The sequence below is a fragment of the Pinus tabuliformis genome, chromosome 8, assembly GCF_031772625.1.
Source record: "Pinus tabuliformis cultivar Carrire ecotype Pingquan chromosome 8, CPIR1, whole genome shotgun sequence".
Taxonomy (NCBI): Eukaryota; Viridiplantae; Streptophyta; class Pinopsida; order Pinales; family Pinaceae; genus Pinus; species Pinus tabuliformis.
This window is the reverse complement of record NC_142294.1, coordinates 1649957876-1649967663: the sequence shown is the minus strand read 5'-3', so window position 1 is coordinate 1649967663 and position 9788 is coordinate 1649957876.

Here is a 9788-nt window from a genome sequence, read left to right as displayed (position 1 = left end):
ATGACAATTTTCCTTCTAAGTCCCTTTGTCCTGCACAAAAGCGACACATTACTCATACCTATTTAAGATAGGCAAAAATACATCGAAAAACATCTTTCCATGGTGAAAAATGAACAAATTCATCCAAAAAACCTATAAAAAGACTTTTTACCATGTCATTTTTACCGTTTGACTGTTGAGGTTGAAAAAGGAGCTTTTGACAAGAAACTTCCCGTGGTCGCTGCGGAAAATCCGACCGTTAGAATCGACCGCCGTCTCTTCCAGGTATTTCACAACATCCTCCTTGTCAATTTCATCCGTTTAGAAATTTATTTTAGGTTTCATTTTTGATTTTTGGGGGGTTTTGGGTTTTGAAAACCGCTCTGCGGGGGACGCAGGTTCCCTAAAGGCTGGCTTGCGTCCCTCGACTTTTTCCTACACAGGGAAAAGGTCGGGGGACGCAGGCTACCTTCAGGCCACCTGCGTCCCGGCGCACTGTGTGCCAAACGCGGGGTGCGTCCTCCGCAAAACGCGGATTTTGAAACCCCAAGCTCCCAAATTAACCATTGAATTTACCCAAAATTTGTTCTAATGCCTGTTTTTTCATGTGTAGGGCACTTATCATGCTGGATTGGAGAGAAAGAGAGCATGAGGAGGTTGATGAAGCTGCAATCAATCATCAACCTTCCCTCAATGCCCTAAGAGGATGTGGATTATACAAATACTGGGCCATACCTGGCATGAGGGCTCAGGTAAGATTCTTGGAGTGGCTGGTCGAGAGATGGAACGTTCAAGAGCAATGCTTTTATATCGGGGGGCAACAACTCGAGATAGAGCCCTCTGATATCTACTTTCTCACTGGCTTGCCGAATAGAGGCGAGCAACTCAATCTAGCCGGGACTAGGCCGGGTGGCCAATCCCTTGATAGTCTCCGAGCAGATTGGTGCCTACCTGATCGACACCATGCGAAAGGCATAGAGATCAAATACATCTCTCGGCGTGAACTCATGGTCTTAGCTTTCACTGTGACCAGGATTTGTGGCTCAACCACTTTACATATTGCCACTGGGTCCCAAATGCGGATGGCAATTGACTGTCTCCAAGGCACCATCTTCAACTGGTGTGATGCGGTGTCGGCTAACTTAAAAGCTCAACTGACCAGGGCAAAGACCGGGAACTAAAGACCTTTGGATATGGGCCTATAGTCGTGAGCTTTTCCCTAGAGAGAATTCCGATGCTGATCCCTCAGCATCTCACTGTTGATATTTTGGGTCCTCAGGAGCCAAAGCTGGTACGATGGGTTGCGGTGATGGCCCGGCATCCGGACGAGGGTGCGGCAGTTGTTCGATTCACTGACAGTTATTTTCACTGGTTAGAGGACCAGGTGTTTGTGATTCAGGACTTTCCGTATGCCGGAGTAGATTTTCGAGGTGATCCGGACATGGTTCTTCCACAGGGAGAACAATGGGATGACAAAGGTACTTTATTTTTCACGAGTTTTCAAATTATGTATTTTTTTTTGTTTTTTATATATATCGTCTCAAAACTGACAGTAAAAGTTTCAAAATGCAGATGTTGGTCCACAGCGTCCAGCCAACCTCCGGCCTTTTGAGAGGAGACATCCAGTTGCACCGGTACCGGCCCCACAGGACACGGCGGCCGCAGAGGTACTAGCTGAGTTGGAGCATGATCTACAGCGTCTGACGGCGGATATACCTGAGACTACTATGGATGATATTCCTATCAGACTTCAGCGCTATGTAGTCGCGGTCCCTGGACCGTTTAGGAGATTTTTGCGCAAGGTAGCCTGTGCAGTGGTGTCGTACAGGGAGCACCACCAGTGATTGACTAGTCACTTTGTAGACACATGTGACATTTTTGACTTTTTGTACTCTATCATTTTTGCCGATCATAAGGTGTTTTTCAACCTATGATCGAAGACGATGTATATTTTTTGACACACTCCTATCTATATATATATCACTATTACCGGCTCATCTTGTTTAACATGTATGATGAAATGTTTTTAAATTTACTTGCATGATTATCGTAAATGTCTGTCCAACACTCGAGAAGCAATTGCATCTGCTAATGTATTTAAGGACCTTGGAATATGCTGATATTCAATGTAATCAAATTCACGTTCCAAGAGACGCACTCTCAAAAACAACCTTAATAACACAGGATTTCTAATGGCATAAACTCTATTAAGCTGTAATACAACAAGTTCAGAATCTAACCTCACTATCAAACGTCGAATTCCAAATGAAATAGATTCGGATAATAATTCAACCACTGCACTGTATTCTGCAATGTTGTTCGTTGTTTGACCGAGGCTTACCCCATGCATAGAAACTAACTCGTCAGAGGGTGAATAGATAACCCAAGCTGCGGAAGAGATATTCCGTGTACTACGACAAGCACCATCAGCAAATCCAATGTATGTTTGGAGGGGCGTCGACATCTACAATATCAAGAGCAAAACCAAGATAAGCCAGAATAACGACGAAAAACACACTCACTAAGCTAAGCACACTGACTAACTAACAATCATACTAGCTAGAAAGAAAACCTAAATAACTAAAAATTCTCCATACCCACCATTTAAGCATAATACCTCTTTAGGTAAAGTCCATTTCTGGGTTTACCCAAAGAGTCCCCATCAAAATCTACCAGCTCATAAGCCCCTTTTGCTAGCTTTCGCTTTACAATATAGGGTCCATGCCACATAGGAACGAATTTTCCAGCACCTAGCTTATCGTTAGCTTGATCATATAAAAGCACTAGGTCTCCCTCCGAAAAACTTCGAGGGGTCACATTTCTATCATACTGAGCTTTCATTCGCTTCGCGTGAGTCTCGATTGCCAATGCAGCGTCACGTCGAGTCTCATCTAATTTAGCTAAGTACAATAAACGTTTCTCCTCTTCGGAAGTAGCTGGGAGTAATTCGACAGCCATTTGAAGTGATGGGATTTCACATTCAATGGGTAACACCGCTTCCAAGCCATAAACTAGCTGGAAAGGAGTGAACCCTGTTGAGGTTTTCACTAAGGTTCGGTATGCCCATAGCGCCGAAAATAACATGTTGTGCCAATTCGACCGATGAATACCAATGGTTCGTCGGATCATGATAACTAGAACTTTGTTGATAGACTCAACCAAACCGTTGGCTTGCGGATAATAAGGAGTAGAGCTGTCATGGCGCAAACCAAGCTGGCTTGTAAGTTCAGTCATCATGGTGTTTCGAAAATGGCTCCCATGGTCAGTAATGATTGCTTGTGGGACACCAAACCTAGTTATAATATGATTGAATATGAAAACTGCAGCTGTTTTGCCGCTTGCGTCGAATGTAGGCATCGCCTCGGCCCATTTAGTGAAATAATCAACCGCGAGGATGATATACGCATGCCCCCCGGCCGAGTGAGGGTTACAAGTAATAAAGTCGATACCCCATTTGGCGAATGGACCAACGGCAATTATAGGGTGGAGAGGAGCAGGTGGTGCGCGCATCTTTCGATCAAAGACTTGGCAGTTGTGGCACTTCCGGACTGCAATGATACAATCCTTAAACATAGATGGCCAGAAGTAACCAGCGCGCAACACCTTCTGAGCTGTGGCATACCCAGACATATGACCGCCACATGCTCCAGAGTGACAATCATTCAAAACTCTCTCAGCCTCTTCGTGAGTTAGACAACGTCGAAAAACTAAGTCTGCCCCCCGGCGATAAAGTGTATCTCCAATAATTTTGTATGGCTGGGATTGAAACCGAATTTTTCGACGTTCCGCCTTTGAAGCTTCAGGCCGAAAGGTTTGGGTTTGGAGATAGATGATTATATCCCCGTACCACGGATCTAAAGTACTGATAAGAAACAAAGATTCGTCCGCAATGGACTCTTCTGCCACAGTCTCTGTGTCAGTACGCGGGAAATCACACATCAATTCCGCAAAAACTAAGGATTTCTTAGACTTGGACTTCTCGAACTCCAAGTCGAACTCTTGCAGGATAACGATCCATTTAGAGTACTTGCCCCCTAGCAGTTTTTTTGTCAAAATGTAAATCATAGGGTTGCAATCCGAAATAACTGTAGTTTTACGGAGAAGAATGTAGTGACGAAAACGCTGGACAGCTTGAACGGCTGCCAGGGCCAATTTCTCCACATGTGAATATTTTAGCTCAGTGGGATTTAAGGTCCTACTGAGATAATATATCACATGCTCCGCTCCGAATTCATCTTCTTGAACTAACACCATTCCAATGGTGGAATGCGAAGCTGCGAGGTATAAGAAGTAGTCCTGGTTGTAGTTGGGAGGATGCAACAACGGTGCATGGGTCAACGCGTGTTTAAGTGCATCAAAAGATTGTTGGGCAATCTCATCCCAAAAGAATTGAACGTTCTGTTTCAACAACCGTGTAAAACCTTTAGTGACCTCGGCGTAGTTTGGGATGAATTGGCGTAAAAAGTTTGCTTTCCCTTGCAAACTTTGGAGTTGGCGCAAACTCGAAGGAGGAGGCAATTTGATGATAGCCTCGACTTTCGAGGGATCGACGCGAATGCCGGCTTTTGAAACAACAAATCCCAGCAATCGACCTGTTTCTATACAGAAAACACACTTGTGGGGATTCAAACGAATTCGATAATGCCTACACCTCATAAAGATTGCTCGTAGGTGGACAAGGTGATCAGCTCGACGTAAAGAATGAGCAGGCAAATCATCGAGATACGGTTGCACAATGTGCTTGATGTCGTGAAATGCGTAAGACATCGCCCGTTGAAAAGTGGCCCCGACATTCTTAAGCCCAAAAGGTAATTTGCAATAAGAAAATGTCCCCCATGGACAAATGAATGTCGTTTTTGGTTGGTCGGCAGGTAGAATATTGATTTGATTATAGCCCGAAAAACCATCCATGAAGGAAAACATCTCACTTCCGGCACAATCATCAATAATTTGATCGATATAAGGCGTAGGATAGTTGTCTTTTGGACAAGCTCGATTGATATCCCTATAGTCGATACAGATTCTTATTGTTCCTTGTTTCTTATTGACCGGAACAATATTCGATACCCAATCCGTTAACGGGATCGGATAAATGAAACCTGCTTTCAACAGCTTTTCGACTTCTGCTTTAATCGCAGCCGCTTTTCGAGAGTGAATTTGACGCAACCGTTGCCGGACGGGTTTAGCATCCGGGTAGGTCTTTATTTCATGAACAACAATGGCAGGATCGATTCCCAGCATTTCCTCGTAAGACCAGGCAAACACATCGCGGAATTCTTGGAATAGGGCCTTGTAAGTTTGGATTTCATCTTTTGTACATGTGGCACCTATATGAATGTTCTCCTCAATTCCGGGCTTCACTAAAATATCAATGGGAATAGTATGAGAAATGTTCCCTAAATTCAACTCTGAATCAGAATGTTTCATTGGATCCTGAGCGTCTTTGACATATTCAGCGGTAAAGATAGATGAAAAATCATTTTCAAATGCATCATCCTTAGGGAAAAACGAAGATCTCTGATGGATATCCTCCCATGGTAGATCGTCTACACTTAGGATTTCGCGAAGTTGTTCGTCAGATGACACGACTTCGGGAAACGCTATCCGTTCTAAGGGTGAGGTGAAAAGTGACTCTTCACTGACCACATTCATTTGGTCGACCTCGGTTGAATGAAAATCAGTAAAAGACATGAGAGCTTCATAAGCAATTTCATATGGACTCAAGGGCATAGCATTACCGAATGAGTCTATCTCAGAGTCAGATGGGACATACCAAGGATCATCATAAATAATGTTTTCTGATGTAATCATATGAATTGTTGCAAACGAAGGTTCTACGCTGAGTGGAGGGAGAGGAAAAGTTCCCAGTAAACCGGAATCCTTAACTAAACCTACACCAACGTCCCTATAAGGGATTGTCGTCTTACCGACATGCTGGATACTCTCTGAAGAGGCTGGGTCGGATGAAAAGTATGTCAGCTGATCAATAGTCACGATCTTACCGTTATGTGGAAACTTAATTACTCTGAAGACCGATGAAACGACCGCTGTCATAGCATATGACCAACTTCGACCCAAAAGAAGGTTGTAGTCTAGAGGGGCATCAACCACTTCCACATCCAGACTAACGGTTTTACCTTCTACCCCTATAGGCAATTCCTGTAGAATACCAAACGGACGGAACCCACAGCCATCAAAGGCCTTAAGGATGGTGGGGGATTGGTTCAACGAAGGAGAACCAAGGGATCTCCAACATTGAATCGACATAATACACGTAGAAGCTCCCTCATCAATCACAGTCCTATGAATAGGCCTGTTTTTGACTATCACTGGAATTTGGAAAGCCATTTGATGGGGGAGACGCGGTGTACTATTTTCTAGATCGAAGATCATTAGATTCGGATCCTGAACATCAACAACTCCTATAGCCGACAAAAGCAATTTTCGTTGTGCTGGGCATGATTGTAGCACTTCTAACGCCGACATTGCTGAGGGTGAAACAACTAAGTCCTCAACAATGTTGTAATTCTGGGCCGCTCTCGCATGTGGATTGAAAGCAGACCTTCGAAGTACACCCTTGGCGGGTGGTTTAATTACTAAGTCTGGGTTAGGTTTCTCGATCTGTAGTGGATCGGAACCAGGAGCTGAGGTTGATGGATTAGAATGAGAAGATTCTGCTTCCTTACCATCAACAGGATTCTTACTACCATAATCTTGCGATCGAGTCGCAATCCTCACATGAGACATCATCAAAATGGGTTCTTCACTGGCATTCGAGGAAGAACCTATCATCTTATTCTCCTGCTCCGGAAATGGATTTTTTAACACAGCAGGAGTGGGAGAACCTTTGACTATTTTCACTACCTCGGCCCGATGAGGGCAATCTCTCGTAAAATGATCCTCTTCACAAATAAGACAAGGATATCGAGGTTTGCGCTTTTCGTCATTGGTTTCCGACTTTTTTGTTTTCTCCTTCGGAGCCTTGTCTGCTTTAGCCTTTTTCTTTCCTTTCTTCTTTCCGCCGTTTTTTGATTTGGCCGTAGATGACTCTACAGCGTGAATATCGACGGTAAGTTCAGGAGAAGACTCTCCTGTCGGGGAATCGGGCAAAGTGATAATAGGAGTAGTTGAAGCCTTGGAAGACTTCTTCTTGCTCTTTGTATTCACGATACCAATCATACCATCAGCGGCATGAGATCCCGAAGGAGCAGCAGCGATTTGATTCGACTTTGGAAGATCCGGAATCTTCTCGTGTAATGTACCCGACTGAGTGTAAACTAAGTCAAGGTATTGCGCCTGAGCAATGACTTGCTCCTCAGTAACTACTCCGGCCTTAGCTACATCTTCAGTAATCCTTGGTAATAATGATTTAACAAACCATTCAGCTAAGATTTGGTCCGGGATAAAAACTTTCACTAGCCTTCTTCGACGTCTCCACTCATGAATGTGATCAGAAATATACGTGGAGGTTGATTGTTTTAGTGAAGTTAATAACTCCGTACCGTTATCGTATCTGACCGGTAACTGAAAGTGAGTTAAGAACGAGGTAGCTAACTGGCTAAAATTGTAAAAAGAGGCCCGTGGTAACTCAATGTACCACTTGGCCGCGAGACCAATGAGTGTACGCTGGAAAAGACGTAAGCGGATCGAATCATCCGAGATAGAATTTGAAGCACACCAGAGGTGGTAAGTCATCACGTGATTGGACGGATCCTCTCCAGACTTACCTTCGAACTTGGGTATATCGCTGGGCAACTTATTTGGCATTGGCGGCCAGAACGGAAGATATTGAATTGGATCGTTCGTTAGGCGCGTCAAGTCTGGTAAATCCAAAGTTGCGATAAACGGTAACTGCCGGTTAGGATCTCTAAAACTCTGGGTCACAATACCGGCCCAGGAGGAGGATATCCAGGATAACTAGGAACAGGAGTTGCATTTGGGATATTATATCCTCCTGGAAAACCAGGATTAACCGGACCGTACTGGGGTTGCTGAGGTTGTTGATAAGTGTACCCAGGATACGGTTGATACTGGTAAACCGGTTGTTGGACAGCTTGCCCAGGTTGATACTGTCCCTGGTACGGAGGTTGAACAAATTGAGGTTGAGTAGTGACAACCGTACTTATACCAGGCTGGCCTACAGGCATCTGGACCGTGGTTTGAATCGTAGATCCGGACAACGGTACAGATGTCTGAGGAGTGGTTACAGAGACAGTAGAAACCGGAGCCGTCGATACTCCAGAAGTAAGTATGGTAGATGTGGCGGTAGTTGCAGCAGCCGTTTGAGATGGAGTACTAGGTGCAATTGGCGGCTGAGTAACTACCGAAGTTACAGAGGTTTGAACACTTGACTGGACAGGTTGCGGTTGCTGGGGTGGACCAGAAACTACAGGTTGTCCAGCTTGAGGTACCGACTGTATACTTGGCTGCAACACCTGTTGACCCTGTGATGGATCCCACACTAAATTCCAGGGTATTGACCCATAACAGGTTGAGGATACTGAGATCCATAGCCGGATTGAGGATAGGATTGATAATTGTAAGGTGCAGTTCCCATACCTTGACCATATGATTGACCTTGAGGTGGTTGATAACCTTGACTTGAGTATTGACCTTGAGGTTGATAACCTTGAGGTAAATACGGATACTGGGGTTGACCTTGACCTTGAGGTTGGTATCCTTGAGGTTGATACCCTTGGGGTTGATACCCTTGGGGTTGCCATCCTTGAGGTTGCCATCCTTGAGGTTGATATTGATACTGAGGTTGACCTTGGGGTACATATTGAGGCTGGGGTTGACCTTGAGGTATGTATTGCCCCATAGGAGCGTACTGACCTTGAGGTTGCCCCCCAGACACGAATGAAGTACCTTGAGGTTGCCCCCCAGGCATTAACGGAGGCTGCCCCCCAGGCGGTAATTGGCCACCTTGAGGTTGGGAAACGGGAACTGAACCTGACATCATGTAAATGTCTCCTACACCCAATGGTACATTACCACTGTTTCCAACTAATAACCCATGATCAACGGGTTGAGGAGATGCTCCCGCAAAGGTACCAGAAAGAGATTGATACCCAGTAGGAACAGAAGGACCGCCATGTAAAAAAGATTCAGGACTTTGTGTAAACACGGACGACTGACCAGACATATTTACAGGAGTATGAATACCTCCAGGTGGAAAAGGAGTACGAGGTGTAGAAAAACCTAGCCCAAAGTTGTCTAAATAATTGGTTAACGAAAGGTACCAAGTAGTACTTCTAGGAGGACTGTAAAAGATAGATTCACGCTCCCTTAGATCAAGGGTAATTTGATCTTCAGGATCAGAGACGCCTATTTCTTCCTCTGGAACAAGTTCTTCAATAGCAATCAAACCAACAGGAAGATTTTCGGTGATAATTCTTTCTATTCTCGGTGAATCAGGAACACTAGGAGTCGGAGTAACAGGTTCGGATATTTCTGGTTCTTCGCCTGTATCACTAGCAGACGAAAAACTACCAACAAGCTCAGAAACTGTAACAGCTTCGGGATTATAACCTGTCTCTAAACTTTGGTAATCTGGATGGACCACCAAGGAAGATTCTCCTTCTTCAGGTGAACCTACTCTACTGCCACTAGGAGGAGTTACAAGGACCTTTAAACCTTCTAGATGACTGGACTCGTCTTGAGGAGGTTCACCCCTAAGTCTACGGGATCTTCTCAACAATTCGGCCACAGAAACAACTTCAGGAGACTGGCCCCGAAGTCTACGGGACTGTCTCGGTAATTCCGCCACAGCTAAAAACTTTTAACTACTACACACGAAAACAAAATAA